This window comes from Lynx rufus, unplaced genomic scaffold (assembly GCF_022079265.1).
Source record: "Lynx rufus isolate CCGP_SWC_20201006 ecotype Redwood Valley unplaced genomic scaffold, mLynRuf1.p SCAF_6, whole genome shotgun sequence".
In the NCBI taxonomy this organism is placed as follows: domain Eukaryota; kingdom Metazoa; phylum Chordata; class Mammalia; order Carnivora; family Felidae; genus Lynx; species Lynx rufus.
Window position 1 is genome coordinate 104089827 of NW_025814878.1, and position 21976 is coordinate 104111802.

The window sequence follows — 21976 nt, forward strand, 5'->3', positions numbered from 1 at the left end:
CTTTAATCGCAACCTACAAAGCCTTGGGTGGTCTGACCTCACCTAACTTCCTGACTCAACTTCTATCCTTGTTTCTCTCATTCTGCTCCAGCCACACTGGCCTCCTTGCTGCTCCTTAACTGTGCCAGATATGGTTCTGCCTCAGGCCCTTTGCACCCACTCTTCTCCTTCCCACAAGGCTCTTTCTCCAGGTATCCACATGGGGCTCTAGCTCACTTCTTTCAAGTTTTTGCCCATATGGCACCTATCCATCCTGTTTAAAATTACACCCCTTTCATCCCATCTCCTCTGTCCCCTCTCTATCCAAATCTCTGTTTTACTTGTCTCCACAGCAAATCATTTTCTGACCTGCTATATATTTTATTTTACTTCCTTATCTTACTGATTATCTGCTGCCCCCCACCCCCACCCCAGAGAACGTAGGGACTTACATCTGTTTTGTCTGCTGGTGGTCCCCAGTGCTTGGCAATAAACTTTCAATGTAAAGAATGAATCAGTGAACGTTCTGTGATGGGTCCCAAACTCAGACCTGCTTGTCCAGAGCCTGTGCTGCTGAGCCCCAGAGCTCCTTCGATCTGCATACACTCTTAGGATGTGAGACCCTGTTTGCCACGGAAGCTGGAGAGAGCCTTTCAGAGAGGCGAACCAATCACATGAACCCAAGGGAAAGGAGTCAGACCTGATGGTTCCCTCTGGGAACCTTCGAAGTATGCAATTTTGAGGGAACCATGAGTCCCAACCAAGCACTGACCTGCATAAGCAGAAATTGATGACCTCAAGTAAGTCACACTTCCCCTCCAACCTCAGTTGCTACAGCTGTGAGATCCTTGGACCTTGGACCTGGAGTCAGATGTGTGTCCCATCCCTGTCCCATCCCTCATCCTTGTCCTCGTCCCTTACCCTATCTCCCCGCTCCCTTCTCCGCCCCCCCTCCCCCAGCATAGTGAGGGACTCTTGGACCTAGACCAGTGAGGCAAGTAAGGGAAACAGGATGTTGTCTCTGGTAACAATGGGGAACCTCAGAGGTGGGGGGGGGCGGTGAAAAGGGAGGTGGGGGAGGGGCAGCAGCTGCCAGGACCTGGGTCTAGTCTTAGTTTACTCTCTACTCCCTAACCCCCTGGGATTAACTCCCCTGTCCACCTCCTTCCCACCTTCACCTGGATTAATCCTTCCCTATGCCCATCAGCCTGCCCCAGACATTTTCTCCAAGGCAGAAAAGGAGGGGTGCTGCTAAGGATTTCCTCAGCCTTTCCTGGAAAGATAACCATCCTCTCTGGCAACGGAGCTACTACAGAGCAATTCCTCCCAGTTCCTGATTTAGCCTTGTGTAATGGATCCTGCCTGCACCACCCTCACCTCTGCCCCCCACCCTCTGCCGTTGGGAAGAGGCCAGAAACTTTGAGGAAACTGGCCAAACCTCCTGTTCCTTAAAGTCAATTAAAAAAAACAAAACAGGATCTGAGGGCCAACTTGTGAAGTTTGTGACCCCTGGAGTCCTCCTCCCTGGTCTTCTTCCCAGAGCCTCGGGGGTCTCTAGAATGCTTTTGGGTAATTGGGGCCATTCGTGTCAACCACAAGCACCGAAGTGCCAGTGACCGTGTGCGAGGCCTGTGTCAGTTGCCGCCGAGTACACGGGACAGATCCACGGAGAGTCAGCAGATAGTGTGAGACAAGCATCTGGGTAGACCGGGCGGGGGTGGGGGGGCAGTGAGAGTTGCAATATAGTTTTTTTTTTAAGTAATCTCTACACCCAACATGGGGCTTGAACTCACAACCCCGAGATCAAGAGTCTCACGCTTCACCGACTGAGCCAGCCAGGCACCCCATAATAGCTAATGGGTTCTTGGGAGACCAGGGACCGCGGGGCCTTCCGTTCTTCCCACCCCTTTCCGCTTGTCCCCATGCAGGGGTCCACAGCACTCCACTACATGACCTCGTCTGCCACGGCCTGCACAGAGAGGTGAAGAATGGATTTACATGCTGGCTCTGGGACCCTCTGTCAGGGCCTCTGGGGACGCCTGAGCGGACTGTGCACTGCACAAGTGGGGATGGGGATAACACCGTCTGGAGCTGTGCTGTGTGGTGGCCCCCTTCTCTAACACGGGAATTGTCACCACTCCTGCCTCTGACAGGATGGAGACATGGGAGAACATGGTCCAGAACTGGCTCTCATGGTCCGGTAAACAAGAGTTTCCTTCCTTTCATCATTTGGGTTTTACCTCCCAGTACACCCTATGTCTGAGGCCAGGGCAGCTGGCTGCTTCTTGAAGGTCTGCTAGGGGGCACCCTGATGTTCACGACCAGCCACTGAGAGTGGGTGCTGGGCCTCAGTTAAAGCTTGAAAAATCGATGGAGTTTTCAAGTCTCCTTCGGGCCCCGGCCCCTGGCTCTGTCATCTTTCACTGTCCTGTTGCCCCTCTGGGGGATCAGCACTGGCCTGGAGCCTCCCCATTTGTGGGAAGTTGAAGGCAGTGCCCACCCCCAAACAGGTGTTCTAAAGAGAAGCCAGGGGCGCCTCATCAAGGGCAGGGGTGCTGAGGGTGCAGGTGCTGAAGAGCAGGTGTGGAGGCCAGTCAGGGGTGGGGAGTGTCGGGGTTGGTGGGGGGGAAGGGCAGAGCACCAGCCTGGCACTGGGAGTTCGGCCCTGTTACTTAGCACAGCTCCTCTTGGCTTGTGACAATAGTCACTCAGCTGTCTGAGTGGGGCCGTTGTGAGGATCTGAGGCCTGGGAGAAAGTTTCGGGTACTTGCAGCACCACTGAGGTAAGAGATTATGCACTTGGGAGGGGACAGTCCCACGACCCATGACCCATGACCACCGTCCGTTCTTCTGCCCACCAATTCCAGGCCAGGATAGGCTCATGACCAGGCAGCCAGGTAGGAGGACACATACTAGACATGCTTCTCAGGCATGGAGAAATGGGTCAGGGAGTTGAGCGTTGCCGGAAAGAGTAGAGCTGACAGGTGGGACCCTACCCTATCCGCAAGAACAGTTGCTGTGGCCAGGGGGAAGGCGGCCCAGAGAGGAGCCTGTACAGAATGCGGCCCATTGTCCCCACTGAAACAACTGTCACTCTCCCCAGACTCAGCTGACAGGACCTAAGGTGGGGGGTGTGAGCTGCACCCCTCTGGTAACGCCTCACAGGGAAGTCAGCTGTTGGCACAGGACAGCTGCTCCCTGGGCAGCAGGAAGGAGGGGTGGGCACCAAGAGGCAGGAGTAGGAGGTAGGGAAGGACATGCCTGACATATTTGATGGGTGGAGGGACAGCAGCAAAACCCACAAACCCCAGGCATAAGTCTAACAAAGACTGAGTGAGACCCTAACGGTGAAAGCAAGCACCATTTTTACAGAGGGACCAAAAAAAGAAGACCTGAACATACGGATTAACGTGCCCGGTAACAATGGTCAGGAGAGCATCAGGTTACACAAATGTTAGTTCTCCCCCAAATTAATCTGGAAATTCAGTGTGATTCCAATTAAGATCCCAACAGTGTTGGTTGCTTCCCTTTCTGGAATTGAGTAAGCTGATCAAAAAATGTATATGGAAGGGGTGCCTGGGGGGCTCAGTCTCTGAAGCATCTGACTTCAGCTCAGGTCATGATCTCACAGTTTATGGGCTTGAGCCCCACGTCGGGCTTTGTGCTGACAGCTCGGAGCCTGGAGCCTGCTTCGGATTCTGTGTCTCCCCCTCTCGCTGCTCCTCCCCCTGCTTGCACTCTGTCTCAGTCTCTCAAAAATGAATAAAAGTTAAAAAAATTTTCTTAAATGCATGTGGAAGAAAAAAGGACCAAGGAGAAAAAGAAGAAAGGATACCAATCTGGCCCTACACATACTACTCTGGCCAATCTAATAATATGGGAATTAAAACAGTGTGGCAAAATGCAAACATAGACACAGTGGCTAAGGAACAGAATAGAGAATTTAGAAACAGACCCCAGAGTATATGGGGCAGAGGGGGAGTTTCTGCTCAGAGGAGAAGGGACAGGGTTGGGGCCCAGGGTCGGAAATGGGGCTGGGACAGTTGGCCCTCTGTGAGGGAAAGATAAGTGTTGACCTGTCGGTGTACCAACTACAGAAATATATCCCAGTAGCATCAGAGATCTGAATGTGGAAAGTACAACTATATAATATAGGAGCTGATCTTTAGGAATTTGGGATAGTAGACGCTTATTTGTGTCATAGATTTTTATAAACTTTTTGTGTTGTCTTCACAATTATACAAAAGTAGAGATAATAGTATGACGAACTCCCACGTATCAGTCACCCAGCTTCAATAATAATTCAAAAACTTTCAATTAACACAAGACACTCACAACAAAATGACAAGACCGTCCCTCCCAGACTGGGAGAAGACATTTGCAACCCACATACCTGGAAACGATTTGGTGTCCATCATAAACAAAATACTTCTATAATCAATAAGAAAACAGCACCAACAACAAGGAAACAGCAATAACAACAAGGAAAATGAACAAAGGTCATGAGCAGGTCATTTCCTGGAAAGGAGACACAAGTGACCCATACGTGTGAAAAGTTACTTATCTACACCAGCATAGGGGGAACTGCAAACGGTATCTGAAAGGGTTACCGTTCTGCATCTCTGAGAAGTAGATGAAGAGAGAGCTAATAGGCACATTTTATTTTATTTATTTTTTATTAAAATTTTTTTTTAATTTTTTTTTAACATTTATTTATTTTTGAGACAGAGAGAGACAGAGCATGAACGGGGGAGGGGCAGAGAGAGAGTGAGGCACAGAATTGGAAGCAGGCTCCAGGCTCTGAGCCATCAGCCCAGAGCCTGACGCGGGGCTTGAACCCACGGAGCGTGAGATCGTGACCTGAGCTGAAGTCGGATGCTCAACCGACTGAGCCACCCAGGCGCCCCTAAAATTTTTTTTTAAATGTTTATTTTTGAGAAAGAAAGAGAGAGACAGAGACAGAGAGTGAGTCGGGAAGGGCAGAGGGAGAGGGAGACACAGAATCCGAAGCAGAATCCAGGCTCCGAGCTGTCATCACAGAGCCCGACGAGGGGCTCGGACCCACGAACTGCGAGATCATGACCCGAACTGAAGTCGGACGCTCAACCGACTGAGCCACGCAGGCGCCCTGGCACCATCATTTTAGAAGGCACTTTGGCAATATCTGGTGAAGCTGGAAACGCACATTTCCCTGGAATCCAGCAGTCCTACTTCCAGGTGAAACTCTAGAGAAATGTCCAGAAATGTGCACAGGGAGATGTGTGCAAGGATATCCGTTGATGCTTTTTGCAACAACAACAACAACAAAACACACAGAAACAACCAATGTCCACCAATAGGAGAACAGAAAAGTCAACTTTGGAGCACCTGGCTGGCTGGCTGGCCCAGTCAGTGGAACATGGGACCCTTGATCTTGGGGTTATGAGTTCGTGCCCCACATCGGGTGTAGAGATTACCTGAAATCTTTCAGGGGCCCTGGGGCGGCTCAAGAGCTGGATGCTCTTGCTTTCCTCTCGGGTCACGATCTCACAGTTTGTGAGATTGAGCCCCATGTCTGGCTCTGCACACGTGGCGTGGAGCCTATTTGGGATTCTCTCTCTCCCTCTCTCTCTGCCCCTACGCCCCTCTCTCTTTCTCTCTCTAAAAAAAAAAAAAAAAAAGTAAAAAAATCTCTTTTTTAATATTTATTTTATTTTGGGGGGAGGGGAGGGGCAGAGAGAGAGGGAGACACAGAATCCAAAGCAGGCTCCAGGCTCTGAGTTGTCAACACAGAGCCTGATGCGGGGCTCGAACCCATGAACCTTGAGATCGTGACCTGAGCTGAAGTCTGACGCTTAACCAACTGAGCCACCCAGGTGCCCGAAATCTTTGTTTTTTTTTTAAAAAAAGAAAAGAAAAATCACCTTCATCATAAAATGGAATACCATACAACAGATACAATGAGTGCACTAACTCTCATGTATCAACAGGGATAAGTGTCAAAACATGATGTTGAATAAGATAAAGCCAAGTGGAAAAATGTTATGAGCCAAATTATATAATTTATGTAAATATTTTATTTTATTTTATTTTATTTTATTTTAAATGTTTATGTATTTTGAGAGAGAGAAATAGAGCAGGGGAGGGGGCAGAGAGAGAGGGACACACATACACAATCCCAAGCAGGCTCCACGATGTCAGTGCGGAACCTGATGTGGGGCTCGATCCCATGAACCGTGAGATCATGACCTGAGCTGAAGTTGGACACTTAACTGACTGAGCCACCCAGGTGCCCTGAAGTTTGGAAGGATTTGATTCCAACCCTCGTGGAAGGGGTTCGAGACTTTGGAGAGAAGGAAGTAGCTGTGGATGTGGTGGAAAGAACAAGAGAACTAGAATCAGAAGTGGAGCCTGAACACGGGACCGAATTGCTACAAGCTCATGTCAGAACATGAACAAACGAGGAGCTGCTTCTGATGGATGAGCACAGAAAGTGTTGTTGTTTTTTTTTTAAGTTTATTTATATTTGAGAGAGAGAGAGAGAGTGTGTGGGGGAGGAGCAGAGAGAGAGGGAGAGAGAGAATCCAAAGCAGGCTCCACATTGTCAGCACAGAGCCCGACGTGGGGCTTGAACTCAGGAACCATGAGATCATGACCTGAGCCAAAGCCAGACATTTAACCAACTCAGCCACCCGGGCGCCCCTGAAGAAAGTGGTTTCTTGAGACAGAAGCTGCTCCTGGTGGAGAGGCTGTGAAGACTGATGAACTGACAACAGAAGTTTTAGAATTTTATGTAAATATAATTGATAAAGCCACGGCAGGATGTGAGAGGACCGACTCCAGTTTTGAAAGAAGCTCTACCGCGGGGAAAATGCTATCACACAGCAGCACATGCTGCAATCATTCGTGAAAGGAAGAGTCAATGGATGTGGCAAACTTGACCGTTGTCTTATTTTAAGAAACTGCCACAGCCACCATAACCCTCAAGCCTCCAGCACCCTGATCAGTCAGCAGCCGTCAGCAAGGAAGCAGGACCCTCCACCGGCAGAAAGATTGATTTGCTGAAAGCTCAGATGAAGGTTAGCATTCCTTTTTAGCGATAAATTAGGGTTTTTTTTTAAATTTTTTAAACATTTATTCATTTTTGAGAGACAAAGAGAGACAGAGCATGAGTGGGGAAGGGGCAGAGGGAGGGAGACACAGAATCCGAAGCAGGCTCCGGGCTCTGAGCTGTCAGCACAGAGCCTGACGTGGGGCTTGAACTCACAGACCGCTAGATCGTGACCTGAGCCAAAGTTAGATGCTCAACCGACTGAGCCATCCAGGCGCCCCAGCAATAAATTAGTTTTTAATTAAGATATGCACATTGTAGGGTGCCTGGGTGGCTATGTCGGTTTAGCGTCCGACTCTTGGTTTTGGCTCAGGTCCTGATCTCACCGTTTGTGTGTTTGAGCCCCACGTCGGGCTCTGCGATGACAGTGCAGAGCCTGCTTGGGATTCTCTCTCTCTCTCTCTCTCTCTCTCTCTCTCTCTCTCTCTCTCTCAATAAATAAATAAATAAACTTCATTTTTTAAATTAAAAAGATTTATTTTAGACATAATGCTATTGCACACTTATGAGACTACAGTATAGTGCAAACCTAACTTTTATACGCACTGGGAAACCAAAAAATTCATTTCACTCACTTTATTGCAATACTTGCTTTGTTGTAGTGTTTGGAACTGAACCCACACTATCTCTAAGGTACGCCTGAGTTGGTCTCTCCAACCTCTTAGGCTTTTTCTCTGGATTTCCCTAACTCTCTTCACCTTTCTCTCCCTCTTTTTTTAAGTTTATTTATTTATTTTGAGAGAGACAGATAGAGTGTGAGCAGGGGAGAGGCAGAAAGAGAGGGAGAGAGGGAGAATCCCAAGCAGGGTCTGTCGGCAGAGGCCGACATGGGGTTCGAACCCATGAACCTGTGAGATCATGACCTGAGATTAAATCAAGAGTCGGAAGTTTAACCAAAGGAACCACCCAGGCCCCCAGCATTTTTTTCCCTCTCTTTCTCTCCCTGCCTCCCCACAAGTTTCTGGACGCCAAGAAGTAAAGGCAGTGTGGGCTGGCGGCAGGGAGCATGGTGCTGGGAGTGCCTCTTGCTTCTGGCTGTTCTCCGGGGGTGTCCTTCTTTCTACACTCAGTCTCTCCTTGGGTGTCCAGAAATGGCCCCTTCTGCCCTCCCTTCCTTCTCTGGCTCCCTTAGACAGGAATTGGTGCTTTGTGCCAGGGATGAGGCTGGCATCAGGGACGCAGCAATAGGACAGGCACAGGAGACAGGTCAGGGGAACCCAACAACGTGGAGGTGACCTTGCCACGCCCCCCCATGGCATTCCAGGGGAGCAAAGCCTGTGCCCTGAGCCACAGACCCAGAGGGCCACCAGACCTCTCTTTATCTCCTCCTGTCCTCTGTGAATCCAAGAGGAGAGCCCCACCCACTTCCTTCCTCTCCCTTGCACCCACCTCTCTCAGTGAGGGAATTCTGAAAATATGAGGGAAGGCACTGGAAACCCAGCCTAAAGGTTCTTGGAAGACCTGGAAGGCTGGGTTTGGGGAATGCACATCTCCAATACCACTGAAGGTAAATCCACGTGAGTTATGGCAAAATAGATGTAGTGAAACTCTGTGTCATTCAACCGAAGGGTTGATTCTGTTTGAATCTGATAACACAAATGTCAAAGAACAGAAAATATGGGCATGGTTCTTTTGTAAAGAGCTACATTTTAAACACGTTTCCATCCTTGAGATAGATAAATAGATATCTACACAAAAATCCACCTACAGAATTCCCATTAGAGTTAGAATCATTTCAGGAGAGGATGGTTGTGTGATTGGGTCAGTTTTATTCGAAGAGGGGAGCTTTGAGACCGAGTGATACTAATATATATTATTTAATAGGGACACAATATGGGGTGGTGGTTAAGCAAATAGGCTCCACTCAGGGTTCGAATCCCAGCCCTTCTGCCTCCATTGTGGAATCTTAGGCAAATAAGTCATTAACGGCTCCGGGCCTCAGTTTACCTTTCTGTGAAATGGAGCCAATTTAGAATGAAAAGGCTTTTACTACTGGTTAGATATTAGAACAGCGCCTGGTATAGAGAACATGCTCAGTGAATGGTAGCACTCTTGTTTTTTTAATAATGTACCCACATCTCATATTCATTGGTCCTTATAATTTTCCCTGGAGTGTTCTCTTCCCTAGACAGATGAAAAAAACTGAGGTTCAGCGAGGACCTCGGTGACAGTCGGAAGAGGGTGCGGGGAAGACAGTCGAGGTAGAGAAGTTTGCACCTCAGACCCAGGAGGGTTCTAATTCCCCGCACGGCCAGGTTGGCCCCACAGGAGGCGTCCTTGGTGGAGAGCTTTGGACGTTCGAAATAGGGAGTGAGCACGTTAGCTAGGACACCCATTCATTTCCCTCCTCAACAAACAAAGTTAGTGTTCCTGCGAAGGCACTTGAAATACCTTGAAATAAGTCAGTGAAAGACAGCCCTGCCACCGGCTGTCAGTAAGGCACCCAGAGGAGTAAACAGGAAATTACAACAAGGAGAGACGATTGTGCTGCCAGGGAAAAGCGCCTGGCGCCTGAGGAGTCCAGGGCGCCTGGCCAGCGTGGCCTGGGGAGCAGGCGTGGAAGCTCTCTTAGAAGGCCTCCCACAAGACTGGCCGAGCTTGAAGCCAGCTGAGGTCTAGGCGAGGGCGGGGGTTCGGAGAGGAAACAGGAAGAGAAGGCAGAGGCCGAAGGTGCGCTGGGGGCAGAGGGCGACCCTGCTGCAGGGAGGAGGAACAGAATCCAGATGAGGAAGAGCCTGAGCCAAGATGGAGGTCAAACAGCGGGGTGAATTCAGGAAATGTCCGGTGCGCGCGAGGCGGGGGCTGGAAACAGTGCTTGGGCGAGTCTGGGTGGTTCTGACTAGCTGGTGCCACTAAGGGAAAGAGGGACAGCAGACTCACTCTGGGGGACGGGTTGAGGAAGCCAAGTTTCCAACAAGGCGAAGGTGCCTCTGCAAGACCCACGGGACCTGGAGGCTCACGTCTCTGGCAGGAGCGTGTGCAGCGGTTAACCTCGGGCAGCGTGGGAGAAATGTGGCGCATTGGGCGAGAGAATGAGGCTGCAGAGGCGACGGGCAGGAGGGGCACCTCCGGCGGACCTGCCTGTGGAGACAGAATAAACGCAAGGAGAAATGCGAGGGGTGTGAAAGTGCAGCGATAGACTCCCAAAAGGGAGATTTAACAAATTGCAAAAAAAAAAAAAAAAAAAAAAAAATTTATTTTGTAAATAAATGCACCCACAGATACAAACACACAAAGGCATTGAGAAACAGGAAGTGGTTATCCTGGGAAGTAGGCTGAAAGGTGAATTTTGGTTTTCTTCTGTGTGCTTTTCTCTATTTTCCATGTTCTAATGAGAATATGTAATCCTGGGGGGCGTCTGGATGGCTCAGTCGGTTAAGCATCCACCTTCTGCTCAGGTACCAATCTCTTGGTTGGAGCCCCAACCCTGGCTTCGCACTGATAGCTCAGAGCTTGTTGGGATTCTCTCTCTCTCTCTCTCTCTCTCTCTCTCTCAATGTCTCTCCTAAACACGCATGCTCTTTCTCTCAAAAATAAACAAACATTAAAAAAAAAAAAGAATATGTAATCCCAGAAGTCAAAGGACACAATAAATGTTATTTACAATAAGAAAAGTCTTTATGGGGCGCCTGGGTGGCGCAGTCGGCTAAGCGTCCGACTTCAGCCAGGTCACGATCTCGCGGTCCGGGAGTTCGAGCCCCGCGTCGGGCTCTGGGCTGATGGCTCAGAGCCTGGAGCCTGTTTCCGATTCTGTGTCTCCCTCTCTCTCTGCCCCTCCCCCGTTCATGCTCTGTCTCTCTCTGTCCCAAAAATAAATAAACGTTGAAGAAAAAAAAAAAAAAGAAGAGTCTTTATAGAGCCAGATGTCACCAAGAGGTCAAATGTCACCAGGACGAATGAGGAACTAGAGGGGTTTGGGGACGTGGCTCTGAGAGGGGACAGGTGGCCTGAGGAAAGCAGTTCTGCTGGAGTGAAAGGGAGGAGTGGGGTCCGTGTGGCAGGCATTAAAACCCAGTGGAGGGGTGCCTGGGTGGCTCAGTCAGTTAAGCGTCCGAATTCAGCTCAGGTTATGATCTTGTGGTTCACAAATTCAAGCTCTGGGTCGGGCTCTGTACTGACAGCTCAGAGCCTGGAGTTGCTTTCGATTCTGTGTCTCTGGCTCTCTCTGCCCCTCTGCCTCTCACACTCTGTCTCTCTGTCTGTCTGTCTGTCTCTCTCTCTCAAAGGTAAATAAATAAACATTAGGGGAAAAAAAAACAGTGGAAAGACAAATGACAAACAAAGGGAAATATTCGCAGCCCCTATGGCAGAACAAAGACAAATCTTCCTAAAATAGAAATAGCTCCTAGACTTGTATAAGGAAAAACACAAAAGCCTAGTATAAAAATGGACAAAGAATATACAGAGGTAACTCACAGAAAATGAAATGCTAGCAAAACGGGAGTCTTAGCTCAGTTTCAACTTGCAATAAGAAAAATGCAAATTATGAGGACACTGAGAAACAATTTTGTTTCTACCAGATTAGAGATATGTAAAAGTTTTACCACATACCGTGTTGATGTGGGGAGATACACACTCTCTTATATTGCTGGTGGCAGTATAAATTCCCCCGATATGGAGGGAGCTTAATATATATAATGAATTACTGATGTATATGCTTTTTTTAAATTTTGCTTTTAAGATTTATTCATTTTTCAGAGACAGACAAAGCATGAATGGGGAAGGGGTAGAGAGAGAGGGAGACACAGAATCCAAAGCAGGCTCCAGGGTCTGAGCCATCAGCACAGAGCCCGAAGCGGGGCTCGAAATCACGGACCTCCAGATCATGACCTGAGCTGAAGTCGAATGCTTAACCAACTGAGCCACCCAGGCGCCCCTGATGTATATACTTTTTAACTTAATATCCCACTTTTAGAAACGTATCTTCTAGAAATATCTGCCTTATATGAAACGCCATGTGTGGTGTCATTCATTGTAGCATTGGTTATAATAGTTGAAGATTGGGAACAACTGTCAGGAAAGAACAGACAAGTCAATGTCAAGACTTCACTACATAGTGAGATCCTATGCCACTTTAAAAAAGTCATACGGAAGCTCTCTGTGCACCAATAGAAAAATACCTCCAAGGTATCTATTTTAATTACTTTAAAAAATAAACTATTTTTTAAAGTTTATTTTAGGGGCGCCTGGGTGGCGCAGTCGGTTAAGCGGCCGACTTCAGCCAGGTCACGATCTCGCGGTCCGTGAGTTCGAGCCCCGCGTCGGGCTCTGGGCTGATGGCTCAGAGCCTGGAGCCTGTTTCCGATTCTGTGTCTCCCTCTCTCTCTGCCCCTCTCCCGTTCATGCTCTGTCTCTCTCTGTCCCCAAAATAAATAAACGTTGAAAAAAAAAAATTTAAAAAAAAAAAAAAAATAAAGTTTATTTTATTATTTATCTCTAAGGGGGAGGGGCAGAGAGAGAGGGAGACAGAGGATCTGGGCTCTGCGTTGACAGCAGCGAGCTTGATGTGGGGCTTGATTCACGAACAGTGAGATCATGACTTGAGCCGAAGTCGGACACTTAACTGACTGAGCCACTCAGGCGCCCCACCTATTTATTTGAGAATAGTTTTACATTTACAGAGAAATTGTGAAGATACTACAGACTATTTCTGTATCCCCCACACTCAATTCCCCCTATAATTAGCATCTGACCTTAGGATAGTACGTTCGGTACAATTAAGGAACTGATATTGATACATTAGTATTAACTGAAACCCATACTTTATTCAGATTTCCCTAGCTTTTACCCAGTGTCCCTTTTCTGTGCCAGGGTCCCATCCAGGAGACCACATGACACTTAGTTGTCTTTTTCTCCTTAGGTTCCTCCTGGCTCTGTGTCTCAGACTTTCCTTGTTTTGGTGACCTTGACAGTTTTGAGGAATCCCGGGCAGGTGTTTTGCAAAATGTCCCTCAGGTGAGATTTGTCTGTTTTTCTCATGATTAGACTGGGGTTTTGGGGTTAGGGGGAAAGAAACCAAAGAAGTAAAAAGCCATTCCTGTTGACACTGACCTTGACCAGCTGCCTGAAGTTGTGTTTGTCAGGTTTCTCTACCATAAAGTTACTCTTTCCTCCCACTTTTCATACTGCCCTCCTTGGAAGGAAGTCACTAGGTGCTGCCCACACTTAAGGGCTGGGCAATCACACTCCACCTTTGACGTACTCTCATCGTTGTGTTCTTTGTTTTTGCTATTATTTTGAGCATTTCCTTACTTTCTGGCACAAGACGCGTTGGGCTCATCTTATACCTTTCCTGCACCAGCCCTAGAATCAGACATTTCTCCCACAAGCCCCAGTTCTGTTTATTGGTGAATGGTATTAGAAACCAAGTACTGGGCACTTGGTGTGCTCATTGCTACTGGAGTGTTGTTGCTTTGGGCCCTCTCAGCCTGCAGAGGAAGGAAATGCGTGTGTGTATACTGACCCCAGTATACACACGTATCTATAAATATATTGTATGTAATCATCTGTATCTATGTTAAGCTAAACATGAATTCATATTGATATCTCCAAGTCTGATCTATGACCACATGGATCATCTAGCCTCTTTTCCTGGCTTATCTGTAATATTCCCAGGACAATAATTTTTTTTTTTTTTAAGAAAAAAAGGAGGGTGCAGGGGCACTTGGGTGACTCAGTCAGTTGAGCGTCCGACTTCAGCTCAGGTCATGATCTCGAGGTCTCTGAGTTTGGGCTCCGCGTCGGGCTCCGTGCTGACAGCTCAGAGCCTGGAGCCTGCTTTGGATTCTGGGTCTCCCTCGTTCTCTGCCCCTCCCCCACTCATGCTCTGTCTCTCTGTCAAAAATAAATAAACATTAAAAAAAATTTTAAGAAAAAAAGGAGGGTGCAGACTGATGAGTATACCAGGCTACCTTTTGTGCAAAGAGGGTAGAAAAATAAAATATGTTTGGGGGCACCTGGGTGGCTCAGTCAGTTAAACATCCGACTCTTGGTTTCCGCTCAGGTCATGATCTCAACGGTTTGTGAGTTCGAGCCCCACATCTGGCTCCGTGCTTACGGCTCAGAGTCTGGAGCCTGCTTCGGATCCTATGTCTCCCTCTCTCTCTGTCCCACCCCTGCTCGTGTTCTGTCTCTCTTCGTCTTTCAAAATTGAATACGTGTTTAAAAAAAAAATTTTTTTTTTAATGGTTAAGACGGGAAAGTTTATATTCTGTTGAAACCATCATTTAAAAAATGTACAAAAAAGTTACCGTGTTCATTTTGCTTTACTGTTTTCCACTCAGCATATTTTCAGAATCTTATAGCCGTGGCTGTGTGGTGTCCAGTCCACTGCTCCTGTTATGTGGTAGTGCATAGTTTTTCTAGCACATTCTATTTTTTAAATTCAGAAATAATTGACATGTGACATTATATTATATTAGTTTATATACATTATAAACATGATATTAGTTTACATACAAATATGATTCCATTTTTTTTTTCTTGTGTTGAGAACTTTTAAGAACTCTTTGGGCAGGGCACCTGGATGGTTCAGCAAATGCAACATCTGACTTTTGATCTTAGTGTTGTGACTTCACCCCACGTTGGGTGTAGAGAGTACTTAAAAATGAAATCTTAAAAAAAAAAAAAAAAGAACTATTCTCCTAACAACTTTCAAACATACAACCGTATTATTAACTATAGTCACAAAGCTGTACATAACTGGAAATTTATACCTTTTGACCCTCTTCACCCATTTTGCACACACCCCCATCCCCACCAATCTGTTCTTTATATGTATGAGTTAGATTTTTTGCTTTTGGCTTTGTTTTTGTTGTTTTTTTTTTTTTAAGATTCTACACATAAGTGAGATCATACATATTTGTCTGTCTTTGTCTGACTTATTTTACTCAGTATAATGCCCTCAAAGCCCATCCATGTTGTTGCAAACGGCAAGATTTCTGGCCCACTTTAGACTCCGCTTTCTCAGAAACCAGAAGACAAAGCTATGGTGCTATTCTGAGGGACTGGAGAAGTCGGGCTGAGGGGGTTCCTCTGATGTGGCCTCATCCTTGCAGAAAAACTGGAAGCCGTGGAGGGGTGCCTGAAGGAAATGAGGGCAGCAGCTGCAGAGAATGGCAGTTAGTCATCAAGATGTGAAATCTAGATTGCCACATGGCCTCGATCAAGGTCACCCAGCCTGAGCTGTGCAGGTTGCAGGCAGCACGGGCCAGGGCCCTTCCCCAGCCAAACCCTACCACCCCGTTCCGTGCACAGAGGAAGCTAGCCACACTGAAGGCCAGGGGAGAAGAACAGAAAGTGTAGTTACAGATCCTTGAGAGACAGCAAGGACAAAGTGGGAATGACCTTCCAGGGCATTAGGCTGAGAGAGCAGGCAAATGAAGTTGAGCTGGGATCAAGTCCAAAGGGACTGGAGAAACAGGGGGCGGGATGCAGATTTGGCAGGGGGCAGGCCAGACAGGCCTGGCTGTAGCTGGGGGGGGGCACTTCTGTTTCAGAGTCTGGATGTGGGAGAATGTGATGCATGCACGCTTGCGTATGTGTTAGATGCGTGTGTTCATTAGATGCATTTATCACATGTATGCTAATTCATTTCACTTCTCGAATGCTAGGCAGCCGCCATGTGGTGCAACTCTGGGCGTGCATCACACCATCTAGGTGAATGACACTCCCTCTGATTGGTCGGCACACAAACTACATGTGGGGCTCCTTCATCTAAAAGTGATGATGATGATGAGTTTACCACCCGGGGAGCGCTCACTGCTCACCAAGCACTGAGCACACTTTGATCTCTGTTGTCCACCCGACACCCCCTGAGAGGTAGCCAGGGGCACCCCTGTTAAAAAGGAAACCACGGGCCCCTCATGGAGTCACTTATGTTAAGGCCCCACATCAGCAAACCAAGACTAATACCTGACTTAACTGCAGTTTCAACCCCTCCCAGGAATGTGACCTTTAATCAGTCAACCTGGAATTTCTTGGGCAGCGCTAGGAAATGTACAGACTGCTTCCGTTCCCTTTGCCTGAAACAATACACTGCTAATAATTTCCCTTTCCCGCTTCCTCTCTGCCTTTGCAAACCTTTCTTTTTCTACAGCTGGACGGAGCTTTTTTCTGTTTGCTGGGTGGGACGCTGCCTGATTCATGAATTATTCAATAAAGCCAGTTCGATCTTTCCAACCACTCAGTTGAATTTTGGTTGTTTAACAGATTTGGCGGCCGCGGCAGACCCCGAAGAAGACTGTGGATAGGCGCGGTAGCTGTGAACCCCTTTTTGAGTTCACTGTCTTTCTCACCGTTTCCCAGGGCTGTGGGTAAGTCCCTCTCAGTTGGGAACCGGGCTTTCTTTGCGATGAGTTCCTGATCTAACTGGCTTCCCGGTCCAGGGCTTAGTGGGTCAGTTTGAGTTGGCAAGCTGAGGCTGTAGCCCTTGGTTCAGTCTTCAGTTCCCCAGTGGTTTGGAACTGCTCGCCCCAGATGGAGACTGAGGTCTGCCTGTGGAGTCCACACTGGAATTGCTGGCAGTGTGCAGAGTCTTCTATGGGCTGGTCCGCAGTGACTTCTAAACCCTTGTTCTTGGTTCTGTCCTCAGATTCCACGCGGGGAGCTGCTGGTGGCAGCTGTGTTTCTCCATTTGTATGGAATCAGTCTGCAGTCCCCATTCTTTGAGGTCGGGTTGTCCTTTCCCCGCCCCCTAGTTCTTTGGGTACTGCTGCGGCCATGGTCGGTTTCCTTGGTTTCTGTGGCTTTCTGTTAGTGTACCCACAAGGTAAGGTGTAATTGCTGATGGGGATCTTGGAAGCCAAAAAGCCACAAAAATTGGTGGGCATGGGTCAAGCATTTAAGAGTTGTTAGAGTGCGAAGAGTGCCACCTGACCCAAAGACGCCCGTGTTAGGATAAGTTGGCCACAGAATGGGTTAGATTGACACTAAGTCATCTACCAACCTCAAGAAAATTTTCGCGCGGGGCATCTGGGTGGCTCCGTCTGTTAAGTGTCCGACTTTGGCTCAGGTCACAATCTCAGGGTTCGTGAGTTTGAGTCCCGCGTCAGCCTCTCTGCTGTCAGCACAGAGCCTGCTTCAGATCCTCTCCCGCCCCCACTCCCCCCCCCCATCTCTCTCTCAAAAATAAATAAACATTTAGGGCGCCTGAGTGGCTCAGTCAGTTAAGCATCCAGCTCTTGATTTTGTCTCCAGTCATGATCTCATGGTTTGTGGGTTCGAGTCCCGCAGTGGGCTCCGTGCTGATGCGTGGCGTCGGCTGGAGATTCTCTCTCTCTCCTCTCTCTCTCTGCCCCTCCCCAACTCTCTATCTCAAAATAAATAATAAATAAACAAGTAAATAAACGTTTAAAAAAAGAGACAATTTCTGTGCAATGAGGTGAAACACTGAAACACCACACAAACCCAATTCCATGTGCATCTTTCTTAGGTATTAATCTGGCTTCGAGAAACCCAGAAGCTTAATGAAAAAAGCAAACAAACAATAAAAATAAGTAAATAAATAATAAAGATGGGATCCTTAATTTTTACAGAGTCAGGTGTACCACCTTCCAGCGCACCTGCTTATTTTATGTCTAAGAACTTAGGTTCTGGAAGCTATAGATATTTTCACAAATGGCAAAATCTTACTAAGCTTGATTTGCGTTCTGAGGAACTTGGCTTCATAACCCTCAGGTGGCGATCCCCAAAATAAGGCCAAAGTGAGTTGTATTTCATTTACAGCTAGATTTGGCTGGACAGAAATGTAGGTTAAACTCCTTTACCAGCCCTCAGGGGAATTACAGTGGCCATTAGGAAGAATGTTCCAATCAGATAAGATCATTTAAGAAGTACACGTAAAAACAAAGGCTTCAAAATTGCAAAACCAGCTTTATTGAAACTTTCGGTGCAAAAAAGCTGATAAAAAATTACGAAGACACAGAAGTAATACAAATGACAGTAAGACTGTCCTAATTCTTACTGCCTCCCCCTCCCTCTATCCTTTACTCAAAGATTCCTTCTAGTTATCCTCTGTCTGAATTGCCTTTACACTACATGACTGGAGACAAAAGTCCACCGGTTTAATCACTTTACAGATACCACCATATCTGTTCTCAAAGGAGCCCCCCCCTACTGCCCCTTGAGCCTCTCCCAGAGCTGATGCGACTCTGTGGAAATCTTCTGGTAAACTGTTACATTGTTCCCTGAGACAGCCAAAGGAAAACTAAAATTAAAAGCCAAACAAAGCCTTGCCAAATTCTAGTAAATATCAGAGCTATACTCTCTCCACTTTAAGCCCCACTCAGAACCTTAGGATGGGATCCTGGAAAAACTGATGGAAGCTGGCTAGAAGGCTGTTTCCTGTCAGTGAAATGTACCCACGAAGAAAGAAACTAACAAACATTTCACCGTAGGTGGGTGGATATGTCAGTCCTCCACATTCAGGCTACAGCCCGGTTCTTCAGAAGAGGGATTAAAGGCAACTGTCCTTATCTTACAAATCTTTACAAAACTAGACTTGCAGCTCTAAAGGCAATTCAAAGTTCACCTATTTCTTTACTAATTCCCAAACCTCCCCTATCTCAAGCGGCTTGCAAATGATTGACTTTACAAAGCCAAAGTCCTTCTTGGAGGAATTTGCATTCTCTTCCTGGGACTTTGAGATAAAAATATTAAAAGTACAAACCTCAGGGAAGCCATTCTTTCCCCCTCTTTAAAAAAAATGTTTAGGGGCGCCTGGGTGGCGCAGTCGGTTAAGCGTCCGACTTCAGCCAGGTCACGATCTCGCGGTCCGTGAGTTCGAGCCCCGCGTCAGGCTCTGGGCTGATGGCTCAGAGCCTGGAGCCTGTTTCCGATTCTGTGTCTCCCTCTGTCTCTGCCCCTCCCCCGTTCATGCTCTGTCTCTCTCTGTCCCAAAAATAAATAAACGTTGAAAAAAAAAATTAAAAAAAAAAGTTTAATAATGTCCTGGGGTGCCTAGGTGGCTCAGTCGGTTAAGCATCCGACTTCAGCTCAGGTCATGATCTCGCAGTTTGTGGGTTCGAGCCCCACGTTGGGCTCTGTGCTGACAGCTCAGAGCCTGGAGCCTGCTTCCAATTCTGTGTCTCCCTCTCTCTGTGTCCCTCCCCTGCTCATATTCTGTCTCTGTCTCTCAATAATAAATAAACATTAAAAAAAATTTTTTTAGAAATTAATAATGTCTTAATTCTAGAAGTCTGTATGGCTTAATTCCCTTCACTTATTTTGCCCAAAGTAATTCTTACCAGAAGTAGAATGAAAGGGAGAAAGGCAATTAGAAGTTTTTTAGTTTAATTAAAAAAACTTTTTTATTTGAGAGACAGCCATCTGGAGAGAGAGAGAGAGAGAGAGAGAGAGGGAGAGAGAGAGAGAGAGAGAGAGAGAGAGAGAGAGAGAGAGAATCTTAAGCAGGTTCCATAGTCAGCTTGGAGCCTGATGAGGGGCTTGATCCCACAACCATAAGATCACGACCTGAGCCAAAATCAAGAGTCAGAAGCTCAACTGACTGAGCCACCCAGGCACCACAGGCCATTTGAAATTTACATGAATGGGGGCGCTTGGGTGGTTCAGTCAGTTAAATGTCTGACTTCGGCTCAGGTCATGATCTCGCAGTTTGTGGGTTCGAGCCCCGCATTGGGCTCTCTGCTGTCAGCACAGAGCCCGCTTCAGATCCTCTGTCTCCCTCTTTCTCTGCCCCTCCCCGTTGTTGCTCTGTCTCTCTCTCTCAAAAATAAATGTGAAAAAAAAAGAAACTTAGACGAATGAAAAGTCATGTGTTTTCTTCCACAAATATTAGTAGAAAAATCTTTAGCAATCTGAGCAAGCCACCTGAACTTATTTCATCTGCCAGAAAAAGTTTGGATCTAACTGTTCTTTTATAAACTAGTGGGTTTTGTATTTTCATGCCTGTCTCGTGGCTAAAAATTTTAAAACAATAATTGTAAAGTCTCTGTTTATATGTTTATTGTAGATAGGTGACATTTTCTACTTCTGTATGGAATTGCTAGAATTAATTTGCGAGGGCTTCTATTTAACTGGCTTAAAAATAAACACTTATAAATGAAATATTTCTAAATTTCAGAAGTATAATGGAAGCTAATCCAAGTGCTTTTCAGGTTCACATGCTCTGGGAAGATATTTTAGTATTAAAGCTAGTTTAAGGTTGTTAGTTTAATTAAAATAAACATGTCTTTGAAGTTATTAGCATTAAATATAATACTTTTATCCTACCCTGGTTTGCTAATCGAGTAAGGTCACGTTATCTCTGTTACAAAATTTGTCAACAAGAAAAATACCTTGGGACAATAGTTGATTTTATCTAATGTCTCATGAAGTTTTTGTGGGTAATCTAAACATAATTGTTAAGAAAAAATAAATTGAGTAGATATAAATAAGATAAAAAAATCTTAGGTAAACTTTTAAAATAATTTCCTCATGGGGCGCCTGGCTGGCTCTGTCGGAAGAGCATGTGACTCTTGATCTCAGGGTTGTGAGTTCGAGCCCCACATTGGGAGAAGAGATTACTTAAAAAAAAAAAAAAAATTCCTGAAATCTTTTAAACATCTTTTTTGTTTTGTTTTCAAAGTAGGCTCCACACCCAGCTTGGGGCTTGACTCTGAGAACAAGATTTGCATAGCCTACCGACTGAGCCAGGCAGACACCCCTTCCTCAAGTCTTTTTGGTAACCTGAAATCTTAAAGTTTTGCTAAGTGATGAGTTAAGTTAAATTCAAAGAATATCTAGATCATTTCCAAATAAGACAAAATGCTGAAACATTAATTACTGAACACAGGCTTCTCCTTTTTTTTTTTTTTTGCTTCCTTTTATAGACAAGCTAAAAATAATTGCCTCTATTAATAAACATGGTTTATGCCATGGTGAGAAATTTTCTATAAAAAAGCATATTCTGAGGCTCCCAGGTGGCTCGGTCGGTTAAGTGTTCAACTTCGGCTGAAGTCATGATCTTGCGGTCTGTGAGTTGGAGCCCTGCATCGGGCTCTGGGCTGACAGCTGGGAGCCTGGAGCCTCCTTCAGATTCTGTGTCTCCCTCTCTCTCTGCCCCTCCCCTGTTCATTCCCTGTCTCTCTCTCAAAAATAAAGATTAAAAAAAAAATTTTTTTTAAAGCATGTTCTTAGAAATCACATTAAGTATTTATAAGTCTGACAATTCGCAGTATGCTAATATAAAAGACAGTTCACAATTATTTACTTCTTAGCTAAGGTCCCTAAGGGTTAAGAATTCAAATTAATACGTGTGATTACAGCTACCAGAAGTAATGCAAGAACAGGATGTGTGCTTTCAGTAAAAGAAGTTAATGGAAATGCATTTTTGTAGACAGAAATATAGTAATTTTGTTCTAAAATAGGGGTACTTAAAGAGGAAAATAGAGGACAAATCTGAATGTAAAACAAAAAGAGTTGTAGAAGATTTGTGGAAAAGGAAATTTTCAAAAGGAATTTTAATATGTGATCAAGTTGGCTCAGATTAAAATGAACTTACTTAAAAATGAGATTTAGGGGTGCCTGGGTGGCTCAGGTGGTTAAGCACCTGACTTCAGCTCAGGTCATGATCTCACGGTTCGTGAGTTCAAGCCCCGAATCAGGCTTTCTGCTGTCAGCACAGAGCCCATTCTGGATCCTCTGTCTCCCTCTCTCTGACCCTCCCCCTGCTCTCTCTCTCTCTCTCTCTCTCTGAAAAATAAATAAACATTTAAAAAAATGAGCTTTAGTATCAAAAGTAAACAGCTGCAAAATTAGAAGTTAGCTTTTCTTGCTGTCAAAAGGACAAAGTTTTCTCAGGGCATCTGTTCAGCTCAGTGGGAAGAGCATGTGACTCTTGATCTTGGGGTCATGGGTTTAAGCCCCACATTGGATGTAGAGATTACTTAAATATATATATATATATAT